Source organism: Lactuca saligna, chromosome 2 (assembly GCF_052625555.1).
Source record: "Lactuca saligna cultivar CGN05327 chromosome 2, ASM5262555v1, whole genome shotgun sequence".
In the NCBI taxonomy this organism is placed as follows: domain Eukaryota; kingdom Viridiplantae; phylum Streptophyta; class Magnoliopsida; order Asterales; family Asteraceae; genus Lactuca; species Lactuca saligna.
The window spans coordinates 92,505,457-92,527,017 of NC_136418.1; the positions used below are offsets into that span (position 1 = coordinate 92,505,457).

Below are 21,561 nucleotides of genomic sequence, written 5' to 3' on the forward strand. Positions count from 1 at the left end.
GAGATGGAGCTGCGATAGAAGAAACCATTGAAGACCTGAGGAACCCTAACCTTTGATCCTTTGAATTTTGAAGGCGAATTAGGATATATTTTCCACTTAATCTTAGGATTGAATGATGTTTAGCTTAATCAAATTCGTGTTTGAGCTTGTTTTCCTTGTAATCATGAGCTAAAATTCGGATGGTTTCTATTTAGGAAGAAGCAAATTACTCCTATGGTTTAATTATTACTTTTGTTAATTGTTTATTGGTGATTTTATTAAATTAAGTTTGTTAAAGAACCTTATGCATTAACCACAGCTATTTTCTGTTTATTGGAAGACAATTAAGCTGCATGAATATCTCTTAGTTATTAACCTCATATGTTTATGTGACCACTTTATCATATGTCTAGGAATAATGAACATGAAACTAGAATTAATAAGAGAATGGGTAAATTAATGTGTGAGCTTGTTTGAGAAACCAACACACAAGAGGTTAATTGAAACACCCACTTGATTAACCAATTACAAATCTTATTTAATCCAAATAATTGAACTAGGGAATTAATTAGTTAAACAATTGGCCACTGCTTGAATTGATTAATTAGATAAGGTTTAGTATTAGTGAGCATGAACCTAACCACTATAGTTGGTAACCAATAACAATTAATATATCACATTATTATACAAATCACCATAAGAGTGAAATGGTTGGACCTAAACAGAAACTCTTAATCAAATTTGGTGAATTTTTACTTGTTTTAGTTTTTTAGTTAATCACTTGTTAGGTGGTTTGTTTACGTTTCTAGTCTTGTAAAACTAGAGAAAAACCTTTAATTTATTACTTGATTAGTTAAAATTTGTTGTTAGTTTAATTTCCATTCCCTGAGTTCGACACTCTACTTATCCAACTATACCACTAAAAGACAGGTTCACTGCCTTTGTGTGCTAAATTTATAATTTAGAAGTAGGATTAAAACCAGTGCATTTTACACACATCAAGTTTTTGGCACCGTTGCCGGGGAACGATTCAAAAATTAAATCTAATTCCTAATTTTATCGTTCCTTTGTGTGATTTTTCTTGCACAAAGGTAATTTTTTTAGTCATTCAGTAAGTATGTTAGGTTTTTGAATTTATTAGTATTTTTTTTAGAATTTTTATCTTTAGTTTTAATTTTTTCAATAAAACAAGCTACTCACCGAGTGCACTCGCGCCTACTCAGCGAGTGGCCTGCTGTTTGGTATTTATTTTTCATTTAGTTAAGTTGCATTTTTTTTGTTCTTTTTACGTGTTTTTCTTGTTTTATTGCATGACTTTCATGACCAGAGGATCCAACACTCCACTGGTACCCCCAGTTGAAGACCCGGAATCCGCGTTGAGAAAGAACAAAGGAAAGGATATGGAATGCTCAAGTACACATAAGAAGTCACCTTTTTCTAACTTGAAGATTGTTTTTGGGAAGAAGAAGAGCAGCGAATCAGGGGCATCCAACACATCTTTAGCAAGCGAAGACCCGATCAAAGAAGACACTGAGTACGAGACCGAGGAGGAAGAAGAACCTACATACGGGCACGACTCCGATTCCGGCGACGAGTTAGCACTTACCATGGCTAAAATTGATGAAATTCCCATGGGGGAATGGAAGAAGAGGATCCACGCTGACACTGACCCGGGACTTGTGCAACCCGCAATTCCTGCAACTGGTACTTTTGAGCTCAAGGGTCACATCCTTGCTCAACTTAAGGAGATTCCTTTCACCGGCAAAGACCACGAAGATGCTTACAAACACTTGGATGAAGTTAATGATGTAGCTGGTTACTTTAATGTTCCAAATGTGCCTCAGGAAACTCAGCTACTTTGCATGCTTCTGGTTACTTTGAAGGGTGCTGCAAAGGATTGGCTCAAGTCACTACCCACAGATCGATCACTACATGGTCCAAATGCAAGAAGAATTCATTGATCAATTCTACCCGCCATCCAAGATATCCAAGCTAAAGAAAGCCATTGTTAACTTTGAACAACAAGCAGGGGAGTCACTATATGAAGCTTGGGAGAGGTACAAGAGCTTGCTAAGGAATTGTCCACCTCATGACCTCAATAGTCAACAAGAAGTATCCATCTTTTAGGATGGAGTAAATGTTACCACAAGGCAATTACTTGAATCGCAAGTTCCACTCACAAAGAAGGCACCTCCATTGATAAAGCAATTGATTGAAGAATTCTCTAAGCATTCTAGAGAATACCATAATCCAAGAAATGATGTGACTAGGGAGCCACCTATGCAGCTTCAGAAGACTTGTCAGCGGTCATGGCTATGCTAAAAACCATGGATAGGAGGATGAACAAAATGGATCAAACGATACATGCTATTCGGGTGGGTTGTGAGAATTGAAATGGGCCTTGTCTTACTTGAGACCACGACTTGGATGAAAATGGCAACAAGAAGGTGCAAGTTTTTTACTCAAGTGAGGGCCGATATGATGAATATTGCCGTAAACCAAAGAAGGAGTAGCTCCTTTATGACGAGTACAAGAAAGCTAAGGAGGAGAAGTACAAGCAAAAGGGAAGAGGTTTTTACCAAAAGGAGGAGTCGGCACAAGAATGATTACCAAGTTTGGAAGAGATGCTTACCAAATTTGTAGCTGCTTCAGAAAAGAGACATAATGATCATGATGCTTGGGCAACTTGCAATACAAGAAAGAAGAACCATGCTTAGAAACCAGCAAGCATCTATCCACAACATTGACACGCAACTTGGGCAACTTGCTCAACAAATCAATCAAAGATAACCCCAGAAACTTCCTAGTAAAACCGAAAACAACCCACGAGGCGCACACATAAACGTAGTCACAACAAGAAGTGGGAAGATAATTACTCCTCTGGCCCCCATTCAGAATGAAGCACCCAAAGACTTGCAAAAGGAGGATACAGAAAAAAAAGATCAAAATAAAATTCTGCAAGACACAGACTTTACTCGTCGAGTCCATAATATGGACTCGACGAGTCCACTGCCAAATTCAAAAGAACAAGTTCCTGAAAAGCCCTTTCTGCCTCCAATACCATATCCAGCCGGAGCTAAGAAATAAAAGAAGGAAGAGGAGTACCAAAAGTTTCTCGACCACATTAAAGCTCTTCAAATCAACATACCCTTCATTAAAGTCGTCGCTCAAATGCCAAAATATGCAAAGTTCCTCAAGGAGCTTCTAACCAATAGAAGGAAGATGGAGGAGGTGAAAGAAGTAGTTCTTAATGAAAACTAATCAGCTACCATGTTAAACAAATTACCAAAGAAGAAAGGTGACCCGGGAAGCTTGACTTTGCCTTGCCAATTTGGCAACTTGGCTACCATCCATGCTTTGGCAGATTCGCGAGCAAGTGTGAACCTCATGCCCTATTCATTCTTCAAGAATTGGATCTTCCGAAACCAAGGCCAATTCATATGGTAATTTAGTTAGGAAACAAGACAGTCACATTTCCAAGAGGAATATGTGAAGACTTATTGGTCAAGGTGGACAAGTTTGTATTTCCTGCAGATTTTATAATTCTAGACATGGAAGTGGATCCTCAAGTCCTGATCATCCTTGGAAGACCTTTCCTCAACACGGCAAGTGCTATAGTGGACATGAGAGACTCGAAGCTTACTTTACGGGTAGGAGAAAATTCAATCACTTTCGGGGTTGATCAAGCTATGAAGCATGCGAGGAATAGTGATGGCATGTCATTCTCGATTGACATGTTTGTTGAGTTGATGGAGGAGTGTGATAATGAAGATTCCAACAAGTCCACTATCTTTGATGAAGAATTTGATGCTGAAAAAGACTTATTGGAGATCGAGAGGCTGCTGGAAGAAGCGGAGTATGAAGAAATAATAAAGCAATCTGATAGAGCTACTCAGCGAGTAGGGCCAAACAAATTGTCGAGTCCATGTGAGGAAAATATTGAATTCCTAAATTCAGCAGCTGACTTGTCAAGTCCCTCACCTGTACTCGGCAAGTATAACATGTAGAACCCAAAAACCAAGCTCAAAACGTTACCAGATCACTTGGAGTATGATTTCCTTGAAGATGGACATCAAAAGCCAATTATAATATCCTCTAACCTCTCCAAAGGTGAAAAAGGACTAGTTCAAGTATTGAAGAAGCAAAAAAGGGCCATAGCATGGAGAATTACCGACATCAAGGTAATAAGTCCCTCTTACTGTAATCACAAGATTAACCAGGAGGATGGAGTGAAGCCGATTGTGAAACACCAAAGAATACTAAACCCAAAAATGCAAGAAGTGGTCAAGAAGGAAGTAGTCAAGCTCTTAGACGCAGGGATCATTTATTCTATTTCCGACAGTCCTTGGGTGAGTCCGGTCCAAGTGGTTCCTAAGAAAGGAGGAATGACGGTCATAACCAATGAGAAGAATGAGCTTATTCCAACACGAACGGTAACCGGTTGGAGAGTGTGCATCGATTATCAAAAGCTAAATGATGCTACTCGTAAAGACCATTTTCCCTTACCTTTTATTGATCAAATGTTAGAACGATTATCGGGCCATAGTTTTTAATGTTTCTCAGACGGTTTTTCGGGTTATTTCCAAATACCCATAGACCCCATGGACCAAGAAAAACCACTTTTACTTGCCCAAGTGGGACTTTTGCTTATCGATGCATGCTCTTTGGGTTATGCAATGCACCCACGACCTTTCAAAGGTGCATGACAACCATATTCCACAACATGGTGGAAAAATTCATGGAAGTCTTTATGGATGATTTTTCTATTTTTAGATCTTCCTTCCATTATTGTCTCACTAACCTTGATTTGATGCTTGCTAGGTGTGAAAAAACCGGCTTAGTTCTTAATTGGGAGAAATGTCACTTTATGGTCAAGGAGGGTATAATTCTAGGCCACAAGGTTTCCAAATCGGGAATTGAAGTGGATCGGGCAAAGATTGACACCATTGCCAAATTACCTCCACTAACTAGTGTGATGGGCATTAGAAGTTTTCTTGGACACGCGGGTTTTTACCGGCGTTTTATAAAAGATTTTTCAAAAATAACTAGACCTCTAACACAATTGCTTTTAAAAGATGCACCATTCAATTTTACTAAAGAGTGTTTAGAGGCGTTTGAATTCTTGAAAGAAAATTTGACTAATGCCCCGATCATTATTGCCCCGAATTGGGATTTACCATTTGAAATAATGTGTGATGCTAGTGACTTTGCTTTAGGAGCTGTTCTTGGTTAAAGGCTTGATAAGTACTTTCGACCCATTTATTATGCAAGTAAAACTCTAAATCCAACCCAAGAGAATTACACCACCACCGAAAAAGAATTACTAGCTTTGGTGTATGCCTTTGATAAATTCCGCCCTTATTTAGTTTTATCTAAAACAACTATTTTTACTGACCACTCTGCTATCAAGTATTTGTTTGCCAAGCAGGATGCCAAGCCAAGATTGATACGATGGATTCTACTTCTTCAAGAGTTTGACATCGAGATACGCGACAAGAAGGGAATGGAGAATGTAGCAGCCGACCACTAATCACCGCTTTAAAACCCGTAATTGTAAGAAGATAGAGTTGGAGATGACTTCCCGGAAGAGTACATTATGGTGACCACGGGAGAAGAATCATGGTTCGCGGACGTAGCTAATTACTTAGCTAGCTAGTACATCCCAAAAGATCTTACCCGCCAACAAAAGACGAAATTTTTTTCCAAAATAAAATATTACTTTTGGGATGAGCCCTACCTTTTTCGAAGTTGCGCCGACGTAATCATACGAAGATGTGTGTTTGGGAATGAAAGCCAACAAATCTTGGAGCATTGTCAGATCGGGCCCACCGGTAGACATCATGGAGCACACTACACTGCAAAGAAGATCTTTGACATTGGGTTTTATTGGCCCACAATTTTTAAAGATGCAGCCCAATTTGTCAAAGAATGTGATGCATGCCAAAGAGCGGGAAACATTTCATCCTGAAATGAAATGCCACAACAAAGTATTCAAGTGTGCGAGGTGTTTGATGTTTGGGGGATCGATTTCATGGGACCATTTCCCATGTCTAAAGGCAACAAATACATACTAGTGGCGGTGGATTATGTATCCAAATGGGCGGAGGCACAAGCATTACCAACTAATGATGCTCGGGTAGTGGTGCGATTTTTGAAGAAGCTATTTTCAAGATTTGGAGTTCGAAAAGCTCTTATAAGTGACTGAGGCACTCATTTTGCCAATGATTAACTAGAAAAGTGAGAAGAAAATATGGGGTAACTCATAAATTCTCTACATCTTACCATCCACAAACGAGTGGGCAAACCGAAGTGATCAATAAAGCCTTGAAGAGAATCTTGGAGAGATCGGTGGGGAGCAATCGGAAAGAGTGGTCGGACAAGCTAGATGATGCACTTTGGGCCTTCCGAACAGCTTTCAAAACACCTATTGGTACTACACCATATAGGCTAGTTTATGGAAAGTAATGCCATTTACCGGTGGAAATCGAGCATAAAGCTTTTTGGGCTTTAAAAATGTGCAACTTCAACATAGTGGAGCTCAAGAACAATCGGTTGACGCAAATGAATGCTCTTGAGGAACTTAGACATGATGCTTATACTAGTTCTTTAATCTACAAAGAGAAAACCAAAAGTTGACATGACAAGAAGATCAAGGGTAATAAAGAGTTTCATGAAGGGCAAAAGGTGTTGCTTTTTAATTCAAGACTAAAACTTTTTCCGGGCAAACTCAAGTCAAGATGGGATTGTCCTTTTCTAGTAAAGAAGGTGTTTCCACATGGTGCTATAAAGTTATTATCAAAAGATGGTACCCCTTTCAAGGTCAATGGACATAGAGTGAAAAGATATGAAGAAGGAGTCCCAAGGAATGAAGACATAGAAGAAGGGCTGCTGTTGGAGGGAATGGCAGAAACATAGCAAGGAGGGAGTCCAACTAATGACTCTATAAAAAGAAGCGCTTCCAGGAGGCAACCCGCGTTTAGAGTTTGCATTTCTTTTCCCTTTATTTTCTTTTTAATTTCATAGGTTCAGTTTTATTTTCATTCTTCCTCTAAAAATATGTTTTAAGTGATTTCTTGAGGGCAAGCAATGCTTAGAGTGTGAGCTGGTGGTTTAAAAATCAAAAAATTAAGGTTTTTTTTTTCAATCTACAAGACTAACTCGCTGAGTTTATACGCATACTCGGCGAGTACATCTTTAAAAACCAAGAAAATCGCGAAAACGTGGATCTACTCGGCGAGTAGAACTCTTCTATTCGGTGAGTAGAAATTTTACACAGGTAGTTTACAATCTGTAAATAAGGGTTTTTCACTTATTCTAAGCATTACCCTCATACTCGCCGTGCATATCTCCTCTCAAGCCATTTTTTCAATTTTTGTTGAATCTCCATCTTTCAAGAATAAATGTATGATCTTTACTCCTAATACTTGTTAAAGGTTAAAGCTTTATCAATTCTTAGCCCTTATTTTTCCTAAAACTTGGATTTGGGGGTTTCCGTAAATTCTAGGGTTTTGATTTTACTATGAATTAGGAGGTTTTAGTGAAAATTTTCTTTTGGATTAGTGTTTAATGGACTTAGTACAACAAACCCCTATGCAAAATTAGATGTTTTAAATGACCTATATTGGTCCAATTGTAATATGGTCCCGATGTTCTTCCTACTCGCCTAGTAGTTCATGAACTCGGCGAGTAGGGGCCTTGACAAATCTATTTTGTTTAATTTTAATTGTTGGGTGTTGTTTGTTTGTGCTTTCTTAATGTTATTTTGTAGGAACCATGTCTAAAAGAGGCCAAACTTCACGTGGGGGAAGCCAAGGAGACATCCCGTGGCTTTCTTTTCGCCAAATAACTTCTAAATCCTCGCAGGCCCGTGCTAAAACTAGAATGGAAGCTTTAAAGCAGAAGGAGATCCACCTCCCTAATGCAATCAACTGGGACTAGTTGGGAAAGATCTGGTTGGAGGAGGAATTGATGCTATATTTGGTAAAGGCTTGTGATGTGGGGGATTCTACCATCATTTATGATGGATGGTTACAATTGTTCAAGATCCAAGAGCCGTTTTTTGCGGATTTGTGTTGGGAATTCTTTGCTACCATCTCATTCCGGGGTGGTAGTGAGTATTATAATTCGAACGCTATTTCATTTTCACTCAATGGGGAACTGTGACAATGCAGCATGGTGGAGCTTGCATGGATGATTGGCATTTACGATTAAAGTGCCATGTTAAATGAAGATTTTGAAACGTTTTTGGAGCAGTGCCATAAAGACCTCGTTGAAGAGGTTGTTGCTTCCACCTGGTGGAACACTATTGCCAACCGGGTATACATTCCGTCTTCCGCGCAGGAAGGCCACATCTGTTTGCCAGTTCATCGTCTTATTCACTGCCTTATTGCCAGCATAATCAACATGCGGAAGGACGATGACAAGGTCCTGAAACTTGATATCTTCTACCTTTGGAGCATCATTACTCCCGATGTCTTTTGCAACCTTCCCTACAGCTTGGCCAAATATCTTGCCGATGGGGCAGTCAAAGAAAAAGTGACCTCCAAAACAATGGAAGGATGTTCGTTACTAGGCTCGAGATCATATGGGATCTTGGATTTGAAAGAGGCAAGGGCAATAACCATCATTTCTCCCCCTCCTTTCAACACTATTTTATATCGTAGGACACAAATTGTAGAAAAGTTTGGAGATTCTTTTTCTATTCTGCATGAGGACGAGGTGGTTATCCTCGAGGAGTTGGGGCGACAGGTGAGGCAAAGGAGCAAGAGGGCCCGAGAAGACACACTGGTTATTCCGGTGGAGGATGAGAATGACGGGTGGAACCAAGTTGAATACTGAAGATACTTGGATGATATTGGGAGAGGTGTCAATTACAATAATCAATCATTTGAGGATCTCTTCCAACAAATGAATAGCGCCCCGAGACCCAGGCCCGGTTATCCCTATATCATGAATTGGGATTAAAGAATTCATAGGAACAATGAAGAAGGAGGTAGTGGTGCTGGAGGAGCTAACATGGATGAGGAAGATTGAATATTGGTTTTGTGTTTTTATTTGTTTTTATTGTGTTTGGTTTTGGATTATTGTTGAACTTGGATGATTATGTTTTTAGGACTTTTATTTGGTTGCTTTCACTCGTGGTTGCATTTTTTTTCAGCTTTGAAGGTTAGGATGCATTTAGAAGTCTATAGGGTCAAGGTTCAAGTGAGGAATGTTTTAAAAGTTTTTCCATTAAGGTTGAGTCCGTTAGAGTTGGGAGTGATGGAGTGTGTTATTACTGAAGTAATTAGAAGAAGAGTCACTGAATTACCCAATTGAGCACCTCAGTCGAGAAGTAAACAAGTAGGACATTTTTCTCAACTAAGCGCCTACTCACCGAGTGCATATAGCCTACTCGGCGAGTACATGGGCAATTACATGACATACTGCAAGTTGACAATATACTCGCCGAGTACACGATATACTCACCGAGTCCATCGACATTTTTCAAACCCCAAAGTTTGTTTTAGGCATATTTATTGCAGTCTTATCCATCTTTTTCGTAAAGATTCATTACTGGAGGTTTCTAGGAGCTTTGTCCTACATATTTAAGTCGTTTGCAAGTCTACCACACGCGACATGGCACCCAAGACATCGATGAGCTGTTCCCATGTCTAAAGTCATTCAAAGTTGGAGCTTAATTGAAGAAAATCAACTTCGTGACTGCTACACCAGGGGAGTTTGCTCCAATTTTCTCTATATTTCATGTTTTTATTTTCATGCATGCCATGCATTGGGGACATTGCATGAATTAAGTGTGGGGTAGGGGGTTAGTTACATCTTAGCAAATTTAGAATCCTAATATCATAATTTAGGTCTATTTTAAAAAAAATGCATACCAAAAATTATACTTAGGATTTAATTTAGAAAATTTTGGTAAAAACTAATTACGATTCCATGTTAGAATTTTGTTGATAATTGCATGAAAACCCAAATGTTTAGTTGAGCCGATATACGTTCTAGTGCATTTGTGGCTTCCTTATTCCACTAAAATCATGGGACAAAAACACGACCTCGCTTAGTTTGAAGGATGGAAGATGTTTAGCCTCGTGTACCAGAAATGTATCCAGGAAAATTATTATCGCTAACCAATAAAGGTTGAAGTTGAGCGCCCCTGCTTAAGCATGTAGGGTTTTGAGTGAAAAAAAGTGAGTTACATGTAAAAAAAAGTGAGAATTACAAGAAAATTTTGAAGAATTTTTGGAGCATCGAAGTTAAATGTGAAGTTAAAAGATCGAAAATTCTGAAGAAATTCAAAAGTTGAAGATACCAAAAATCAAACAACAAGGTGGTGAATTCAAATAGATTAAAGATTAAATGTCAAAGAAGTGAAGAATTTCGAAGAGCTCCAATGTGGTATCATAAATTGTAATTGTCTAGATTATGTATGCTTGAGTTGCTCAACCAAAAATACCTTGAGGTTAAGAGGTTTTCTGAGGATAGATTCGGAGGGATGCATAAAATGAGCATTGTTCGGAAAAAGTGGGTGAATGTTTATGAGGATTGTGAGTATTTGGAGTATGGGGGGGTTATTAGGAAAATTTTAGACACAAATGCATGCGTTGCGGTCTTGGCATAAAGGCTGGGTTCGATTGGAGTTGTCGAATGTGATTCTAATGTGTTAAAATTCTGTTTTGCTTGGGGGCAAACACAAGTCAAGTGTGGGGTATTTTGATATTTGCATAATTACCCATATGTTTAGCATATATTTTTATTTAATTATGTGCATAATGTGGACAAAAGGTACTTAATAATGCTTAAATTGTGTTTTCAGTCCAAAAGACATGCTTGGAAGCAAAAAGGAATAAGGAGAAGCAATTAGAGACCAAAGAATGAAGAAAAAGGAAAAACCCACACCTACTCGGCGAGTCCACGCACCAACTCGGCGAGTCTATGAGAATGTTCCCGAAGAAAAGTCAAAAATCCTTGCCGTACACAGATTTCACACTTGTACTCGGCGAGTCCACGACCTACTCGCCGAGTAGCCCCTGTTTTATGATAACTATAAATATGGGGTCTCAATCCGAATTAAAGACTTTTCTGGCTTCCTTGGAGATAGAGCTGTGATAGAAGAAACCATTGAAGACCTGAGGAACCCTAACCTTTGATCTTTTGAAGTTTCAAGGCGAATTAGGATATATTTTCCACTTAATCTTAGGATTGAATGATGTTTAGCTTAATCAAATTCGTGTTTGAGCTAGTTTTCCTTGTAATCATGAGCTAAAATTCGGATGGTTTCTGTTTAGGAAGAAGCAAATTACTCCTATGGTTTAATTATTACTTTTGTTAATTGTTTATTGGTGATTTTATTAAATTAAGTTTGTTAAAGAACCTTATGCATTAATCACAACTATTTTCTGTTTATTGGAAGACAATTAAGCTGCATGAATATCTCTTAGTTGTTAACGTCATTTGTTTATGTGACCACTTTATCATATGTCTAGGAATAATGAACATGAAACTAGAATTAATAAGAGAATGGGTAAATTAATGTGTGAGCTTGTTTGAGAAACCAACAAACAAGAGGTTAATTGAAACACCCACTTGATTAACCAATTACAAATCTTATTTAATCCAAATAATTGAACTAGGGAATTAATTGGTTTAAACAATTGGCCACTGCTTGAATTGATTAATTGTCTAAGGTTTAGTATTAGGGAAGATGAACCTAACCACTATAGTTGGTAACCAATAACAATTAATATATCACATTATTATACAAATAACCATAGGAGTGAATTGGTTGGACCTAAACAGAAACTCTTAATAAAATTTGGTGAATTTTTACTTGTCTTAGTTTTTTAGTTAATCACTTGTTAGGTGGTTTGTTTAATTTTCTAGTCATTTAAAACTAGAGAAAAACCTTTACTTTTATTACTTGCTTAGTTAAAATTAGTTGTTAGTTTAATTTCCGTTCCTTGAGTTCGGCACTCTACTTATCCAACTACACCACTAAAGGACAGGTTAACTGCCTTTGTGTTTTAAATTTATAATTTAAAAGTAGGATTAAAACCAGTGCATTTTACACACATCAACCATCATACTACAACATAAACTGGTGGGCCGACATTGGCGTCTTCGACCCACAAATACAGTGAAGGAAGCTCCCCTGATATTGAATACAACTAAATCTCGCACTCTAATTGATGGAACTAGACTTTTCCTAATAACAAAATAATTAACCCTAATCAATAATTAAGCTCCATCAGTCAAATCACGAGTCCAAGTTCCACAACTAAACCCCCTTATTGGCAAAAATACCATTTTGCCCCTCCCATGGTGCAAAACCCTAAATCTTGACCATAAGTCCAAAAGTCAATAAAAGTCCACTGCTTAGCATGTACACTAGGCATACTCTCTTCCTACATGGGGCGTACTCAGAAATCGGGCGTACCTAGTAGTATACAAGGTGTACTCCATCTGACACCAAAAACCAAACCAAAATGGTCTTAATCATTAAGACATGCATCCAAACATAGATCTGACCTTCGTATAACGAATTAATCCATAAAGTCTAAAGCTTCAATCATTTACATGGCTGAAAAGTGCTTTAGGCTTAAAACTCTAACTTAATCTAGACTCTTCACCATCAAACTCATGGATGACTAGAAAAGGACCATCAAGCAACCATTTTTATGAATCTACAAGACCTAACATGCAAGAAAGGACAACTAATATGCTTTAGAGTGTCCAAAACTCATAAAGGTCCAAACTTTGGGACAAAAAGCTCATACAACCCAACTATGGAGATAAAAAGGAAACACATCAAGGTATAGACTTTATACTTTCAAAAGATGCACCAGGAGGTGTAGAAGTGATTTAATCGAGTATAACAGAAATCAGAGTAACCAAAGTATATGAACAGAAGGAGTAAATAAGATCTTGTTTATAGATCCTTATACTTCTGAATACAAAGAGAATGTTTAGACAGAAAGCTTGGAAATTTCTATCTATCCTTGAGTACAACTCCTATTTATAGAAGAATCAAAAAGCATACAAATAATTAAAAGGGCTAAACATCAGAACTTCGAAATATAAAATGCGTTAGTAAATAGATAAAAGACTTTCGAAAATGCTAACACAAAATTCAACACATTACAATATATTCGACACTAACATTCTCCCCCTTTTTAATAAGTGCCAAAGTTAATTGATCAAAACTTGAGCAACTTTATGTAACGTTTTTTGAAATTCAGCATACCAATTCATGATCTTTCTTATTTCAGCTTTATCTCCTTCCGAGTTCTTCTTACAGTTATTCATACGAACATTTAAGTTCGTATATTGAGATGTTGTGTATCTTTTGACATCATTTGCTTGGAACAAAAGCTTCAACTGTTTTCCATTTGTACCCTTCCCAACAAAAACTATTTGATAAGGTTTTAAACATATTTCTGTTCGATAAGGTGTCTAAGTCCATAACTATTTCTGGTATGTACTTGACCCGACCCGACATGGTCCATTTGGGTTGTATGGCACCATGCAATTGGATAGACTAAATGAGAGAAATAAAATTTGTGGTTTATTAATATATTATGAGTTCTCATATATTAATATTATTATTTAATTAGTTTGATCGAGAATTAATTTAGAATTAATTAAGTGATCAAAAGATAACTAATTAAATATATGGGTTGATTATGTAAGTCATCCATAACTTGTATAGTAGGCTAAGAGGCTCTATGGATTATTAAGTTGGGTTCCACCCATAGGATACTCCATGGATGCTCCATGGGAGTTACAAACCCATGGGTCATGGAAATGAAGAGTCATAACACATTAGGGTTTACATGGTGTCACCCTAGATGTGTCAACACTATATAAGGAACCCATTCTCTACCAAAATCGGCTACACACATAAACAAGTGAGGGCTAGGCTGATTTTTGCAAGTGTAAGATTCTCTCAAAAGTTTACTCCATTGGATTTGGTGTTGTGTGAAGCATTTGAGGCATCACACTTGGGGTGATAGGCTCACAAGGTTTCAAGGATCACAAGCAACAATAAGGTAAGTTATTCTATCTTCCATTCAAGTTAAATATTGTTCCCCATGTATGCTAGATAGGAATATAACCTTGGAATTCAAATTTGCATGATAATTAGACAAACATAGATCCAAGGTTATTAGGGTTGCATGTACACTTAGGAAGTGTTAGAACGCTCAAAACCCATCAGTGGTATCAAAGGCTAGGCTTGTTTGTTGATTTTTTGTGCAAACTGTTGAAAAAAAATCATTTTTTCTGTTTTCTGCTCGTATGAACTCGTCGAGTCCATGGGGGGAATCGACGAGTCCATGTGCAAATGCAAGCTACTCGTCGAGTTTGTTCTTGCACTCGAAGAGCAGAGGTTGCAGTTTTCAGAAATTCGAACTTTGTTACTGGAAATGGACTAGAAACATTACCCTGAACTGTTTTGGTACTTGAAAACTTGTTTTAGATGGTGTAATGCTTATGCTAATCTATTTGCAATGGCAATTATCAGAATTACAAGTCTTTAAGTGTAATTTTTGATTCTTGAAATGTTCATATTCATGTTCTTGAACTTATGAAATTTAGATGATAATAGGAATTATTTGTAACCTCCATGTTAGTTAATTCTTGATCATGATGTGTTTTAATGGAGCCCATAACTTATCCTCAAGTTATGGAAAACTGAGAGTCATAATTGAATTAAAACCATTAAAAGAACATAAGAGTTGTGAAAATGAAGAGTCTTCATTTTAATACTCTAATAAAATCATAAGTTATAGGAAATGAAGAGTTTTGAAAGTTTATAAAACTTGCCCTCATGTTTTGGAACAAGTAAAGTCTTGATTAAAACTTTAGTTCCAACCCATAGAATTTTAAAAGTTAAAATTCAACCCTTATACTTTATAATATTATAAGCTAATTATATATATATATATATATATATATATATATATATATATATATATATATATATATATATATATATAAGATCAAGTCGTCTTACCGCTAGTACGCCTCATTCACGAAGCTGGTGTATAAGGTTGTTGTCTATAAAATGGCAACTTAATGGGTGTCCACTCTCACCCACTGCTTCCTTGATTGGTGGAGGGTCGTTAGCCGAATAGGTAAGACAAGGACTTATAAATTCTTATTAAAAGTATGATGAATATTATAAAGTAACTAAATGTTTTATAAAACTCACAATCTTAGTTACTTTAGGAAAAATGTGAATAAGGTGATAATCAATGAAATTACACTTTACACTTTGTTTAAGTCTTTGGTGGAGCATGTGTGGTTAACCGACACACTAACTTGGACTTAACAAGGTAGGTAAAGGGTGACTTAAGGTTTATCATAGCATCAATGGAGCGTGTGTGGTTTACCGGAACATCGATTGAGTGAGAAAATTTAAGGGTACCAAGTGATTTGCATGGTTACTTCACACCTCGTTTTGTGATCCTTGGTATCTCAGTCACAAAAACTGTAGGGAACACTCGAGATTGAAACATGCCATTGAAAAGTTCAATGAATCTCAAAGAATCTAGGAATTTCTAATAACCAGTTAAAAGCAAAATATCAATATTTCGTTTTTCATGGAGGAAATTGGTGAATCGTCATTCACCTACCTTTCAAATATGTTATAGCTTGGATTACAGCATACCTCTTCTAAGTTATAATATATTGTGATTGGATCCTAGCCTTAATATTACATTTGGGTGTTTTATTAAGGACTCTCTTAATATCTAAACTAATCTTGTCCTCTTCATTCAGATGACTTCAAACAACGCTGCTTTTGGCTCTAATCCTAATAGCTCCTTTACGCTTATGAACTTGTGTGGGAAAGTCACTTTTGATGGATCCAACTTCAATGAATGGATCAGAAACCTCAGGATGATTACCTGCTACGAGGATAAAGAATATGTCCTTGATAAGAAGCTTAAGGAGATTGATGAGACCACTGCAACTCCTCAGGAGATCGCTGACTTCCAGGCACATGAAAGGGATGCTACCAAAGTAGCATGCATCATGATGGCCACCATGATAGCGGAACTCCAAAAATCCTATGAGGACTTTTACCCTTTTGAAATGCACCAAGATCTGATGGAGAGATACCATCAAAGTGCACGGCAAGAGAGGTATGAAATCATCTGCTCCATGATAACAACCTTGATGAAGGACGGAGAGTCTGTCACGAGCCACATGCAGAAAATGCAAAGGTATGTGGATTGGTTGTTGAAGCTTAATGTGAACTTCCCTGGGGAGCTTGCAATGTATATCATTTTGCACTGCTTACCATTGTGCTATGATCAATTCCGCATGACATATCACATGAATAAGGAAGAGGCCACACTCAGCAAACTTCAGGGACTTCTCAAGACCGCAAAAATAGGTCTTAAGGGGAAGTTGGTTGTTAACATTCCTACTCCAATCTCCGCCCTGATTTTAGAAATCGGGAAAAGTCTAGGGAAGAAGAGGAAGAGCTCTTCAAAGGGTACAAGGCTAGGACCCTTGATGGCTCCTCTTCAAGTGGAACCAAGAAAGGTTTCGTCACTCCTTCTTCTGACCCAAAAGAGGCTGAATTCTTCTATTGCCATGAAAAGTCACATTGGAAGCGGAACTGCCCAATGTACCAGCAAGATGTGAAGGATGGGAAAGTTAAACCTAACCATGCAGGTATTTACACTATCTTATCTAATAACTCACCCCATTCTAACTCTTGGGTCCTTGATACTACTTGTGGTATTCACATTTGTTCTGATTTGCAGGGACTAAGAAGAAGTGAGAATGTGAAGCAAGGAAGAATAAACTTAATCATGGGGAATAGGAAAGCTTTACCTATCACCAATATTGGAGTTTATACTTTATCGCTAAGTAGTGGGTTTAATTTAGATTTGAATAAATGTTGTTATTCGCCAGAAATGGCAAGAAATGTTATTTCCTTTCATGCATTGAATAAACAAGGTTTCACCTTTTCATTTGACAATGAAGTTTGTTCGATTAATGCTTTCTTTAATAATGTTCTTTATTTTAAAGCATTACCTTGTGATGGTGTTTATGAAATTGTATATATGTGGTTGATAACTTAGGAAATAATCTTTTTTGTATTGATTCTGTTAATGATAATAACCTGGATAAAGCATCATTGTGGCATTGTTGTCTTGGATATATAAGCAAGAAACGCATAAGCCAACTCCAAAAGGATGGAGTCTTTGAGTCATTTGACCTAAAGTCAGATGATAGTTGCGAATCATGCTTACTTGGAAAAATAACAAACTCACCCTTCACAGGTTCCTGTGAGAGCGGTGAAGGTTGTTGGATCTTGTACACACGGATGTGTGTGGGCCTTTCAAACATGCCACAAAGGATGCTAATCGTTATTATTTGAATTTTACTAATGATTATAGTAAATATGGTAATGTCTACTTAATAAATCATAAGTCAGAGACTTTCGAAAGGTTTAAAGAGTTTAAACAGGAAGTTGAGAATGAATTGGGCAGGAACATTAAGATGCTTTGATCCAATCGAGGTGGTGAGTATCTTAGTTCAGAGTTCCTCGATTATCTTAGGGAATGTGGGATTGTGTCACAAATGACACATCCCAGGACACCGCAGTTGAATGGTGTAACGACCAAAAATTTCAACAAAATTTAAACTTTTCAAAAACAACCCATTTTAATAATGTTATAACAAAAAGGTTTTCAATACATTTATTATCAGAGTATTCCCAGAACCATATCATAAACATGAACACGAGGAGCGGTACGATCACGACTTCGCCTTGCCACGGTCTCCTAAAGAACCAGAAAAACATTTAAACCACAACTGTAAGCCCAAAAGCTTAGTGAGACACCCCCAAAATACCAACCACATATACGCCCTTCCAGGCTACGACCTTTCGGTCCAAATCATAATGCCTTCCGGCCCATAACATAAATAGCATACATAACATAACAGAACATAGAATAGCCATGCATATCAGGTCTACTGTGTGACTGGTCCGCCGTATTGGGCCTTCAGTCCACCGGGTCCACCCTCTGAGTCTAGTCATGTCCTTCGAGTCAGCGGTGTGGTTGGTCCGCCCGCATCGGGCCTTCAACCCACCTGGTCCACTCTCTGAGTCTACAATATGACTGGTCCACCCGTATCGGGCCTTCAATCGGCCTAGTCCACTCTCCCAGCCTTGACACGTCTGGTCCACCCTCATGGGCCCTACAGCCTATCCAGATCGCTCGCTGGGCCTTCAGAACAACCGGTCCGCCGTGGGTATCTTGGCCTACAGTACAAAGCAGGAACCGCCTCAACCCAACTCCAGTCCAAACAACCATGTGCACATAACATACATTCATATAACAGTTCATAGTCAGCAAGACGATCAAGCAGATCACATAACATATCGTCATCCTAACCAGGATACCGACCTAACCGGTGACTAGCATAACATCACCCTACATATCAGGAAACCGACCTTAACCAGGTCTCTAACATATACCATCCTAGCTACCAGGATGCAGACATATCAAAGCAATAACATAACTACAAATATCTGAATCTCAATCCGATAAAGGGCCGACCTTGGTTCCTTAGACCCTGTCGATATAGTGAGGATAACTCACCTCGCGAATACCGATACTCTGAACTGAAGAAGCAGACTCTTGAATCACCAACTCACCGCAAATCGCGAACTAACCATCATAACAAAATAAACATTAGGCCAATCATACATCCACTTATCGGGCCAAGACCAAAGTCCAAATCTCATACAAAGTCCAATATTGGCCCAATTTACCAAATTGGGCTCACCTCACTAAATGGGTCTAGATCCAGTGTCCATAACAATAATTGGGCCCAAAATACTCTATCCATAAATTCCTATTCATGGCCCATAAACCAAGAACCCAAAAACAGCCCAAACTCTTAGGCACAATATGAAAGTCTAACAGGGGGAGTACGTTGGGCGTACCCTCCTTGGTACGCGGGGCGTACAACATTGACTCGCAAGAGGGAATCGGGGCTCTGGCTCGCTACGCTGGGCGTACTCGAAGGTTAGGCGGGGCGTAACTGCGCTACACATTAAGTCCATCTAACCACTTAATGGCTTAAGCTCTTAAGCCCAAAGTTCAAATCCCTAGGTCAAATATAATTAGAATTCATAAAGTCTCAAACATTATCACTTGGGACGTCTATAAGCTCTTAATCCAAGGTCTTAATCCATTAAGACCTTGATATCTCACAGATGGAACAACTACAACCCTTGGGACCTCATTTTTCTCACTCAAGACCTCTCTAAAGGTCTGAAAGGACAGATAATCTTGACCAACTCGAAACATGCAAGAAGGTGAGGACTTTTGGGACAAGAATGGTGTCAAAGCTTCAAAATACATAGATCTACACAATATGAATGACAAGTAAGAAGCTTTATACCTCAAACAAGCTCCAAAGGATGGTATCTCTTCAGATCTATCAGCTCCAATCGTTCCTCTTCTTCTTTGAAAACTTCTGTTTTCTCCTTCAAGCCTTTCTTTTGCCAAAATGAGCTTTCCAAGGTCAAACACACCCAACAATGGAGGAATATGGGTTTTCTAGGGTTTTCTGAGGTTAAGGATGAGCTTAAAGAGGCTAGGGTATGAACCAACATGTTCCTTATATAGTGGCTGACCCTAAATTAGGGTTTGGGGTTTCTGAGAGTACGCTGGGTGTACCTATAGTATGTTGGGCGTACTCACCTGGCCAACCCGCACTGTTCTCTCTATTACGTTTGGCGTACGTCCAGCTTACGCTTGGCGTACCCAGCCAAACTGCAAAAATTCATGCATGCCATGCACGCATGGGACCTTTTTCCACTTATTCCACAAGGAGCTATAAACAATAATCATCTTCCAAACACCGCAACTCCTATAGTCTAAACCCGCTCCCAAATAACTTTACATTCATGCAAGGGTGACGAGAAGCCCAATGCTTCTAACAACATACACCACCCGAAACCTCCTTGGATGAAACCCATTTCCCTGAAAATGACCAGAATTACCCTTCCTCTTAAATCTCAGGGACTCATAATTAAACACTTTAAGAACGGGGTGACGAGAAGCCTGTGACAACTCTACTCTGAAACTACCCCTGCAGTGCACCGCCTGGCATTCACCGGACCAGGATACTCAAGACTCGACCATCGAAATCCGAAACCCAACTTTACCTTTCTTGCTGACAGGATGACACATGCTTCAGCCTCAAACCAACTCCTACGAGTTCTCCACCGCAATCTCATAACCACACCGAACTGGCTCTAGTATCCTCGGGTTAGGAAAACCCCGATACACTGATGACACTTCCAAACATCCTTCCGGATGAATTTTCACCACTTAAAACAAAATTTATCTGGAAATTCGAGATTCCATCTGTGCATTCCTGCCGAGCCTCAGCAACCATTCAACCCGGATGTGATCCCATACCACTGCCGCGGTCACTCTGCTCAATGACCATAATTTGACCACTCCAATCATAACCCTGTGATGCGACACACATGTCCTGAATCTGCTCGCAAGGACTCTTGAGTTCATGCACTACCTCCACCAATCAAGATCAATACCCGGGGCCAGACCATCTAATGCTAACACATCACAACATACCCAACCCATTTCCTCGAAATGATCCAATAATACCTGCAGAGTCTTCAGCATGATTGGACCATCATACCAGGCCTTCAGCCAATCTGGAACACTCTCAGAACCTTCAGCCAATCTGGACCGCCCTCTAGGGCCTTCAGTCTGGCTGGACCGTTTTCCGAGCCTTCGGCCTGACTGATACGCCTACCGACCTTTAGTCTATCTGGACCGCTCAAGTAACATCTATCATTTCGAGTTATCTCTACGGGAAATCCTCCCATGCATACTGTTCTAGCCCTCTAGGGGTTCCGAACTCTATCTCCATCATACATACTCGATCCCAGCTTGATCCCAGGCCCTCCACAATCAATGCCATAGGTTTGTATCCCACCCCGCACGTCTGCTGCTCACCAATACCAGCCTGCTATCGGCTGACAGAAACACTATAGAATCCCAAGCAGCTAAACAATCTCTCAAGCCTATCGACCATCCGGAGAATTTCCAATTCTCCCCCACTTAGGGCACTGACTATCAACCACCGGTCGCTATCACCGACCTCCCAAAACAACCTTACACAAAACCCAACACTTACACACGGACTGATTCCCACTAGCACTAGCAACCTTCGCAAAAACACATTTCCACACTGATCATCCCGCTCGAAAGAAACTCAATCTTCAACTATCCACTCCTCAGACTGCAGATGCTATCCGACATTCAAACCAACACCATTATTCCACTAATAACCCTCACGAATGATAACCAACGAAAACGCGAAACACTAACACATAACCATACCAAACCCTCAGGGAACAACGGATACCAAAACGAAAACCACACAACAAGAGTAGCAGATAATAATACTTCCACAATAATCACAAGATAACAAGATATCAAGAAAGGAACATACCCGCAGCTGCATCTGGCACTGCTCTGACATCCTCTGCTAAAAGCTGAAAACCACGACCCTGAGCCC

At 38.9% G+C, this 21,561-nt stretch overlaps 1 non-coding gene across 1 annotated transcript; it reads right to left on the minus strand.

Annotated features, from left to right (window-relative positions):
* Positions 1–1,968: 1,968 nt before the first annotated feature.
* Positions 1,969–2,075, minus strand: LOC145033219 (small nucleolar RNA R71). The gene has a single exon (XR_013677453.1). It is a non-coding gene; the product is annotated as a small nucleolar RNA R71 (small nucleolar RNA).
* Positions 2,076–21,561: the final 19,486 nt, after the last annotated feature.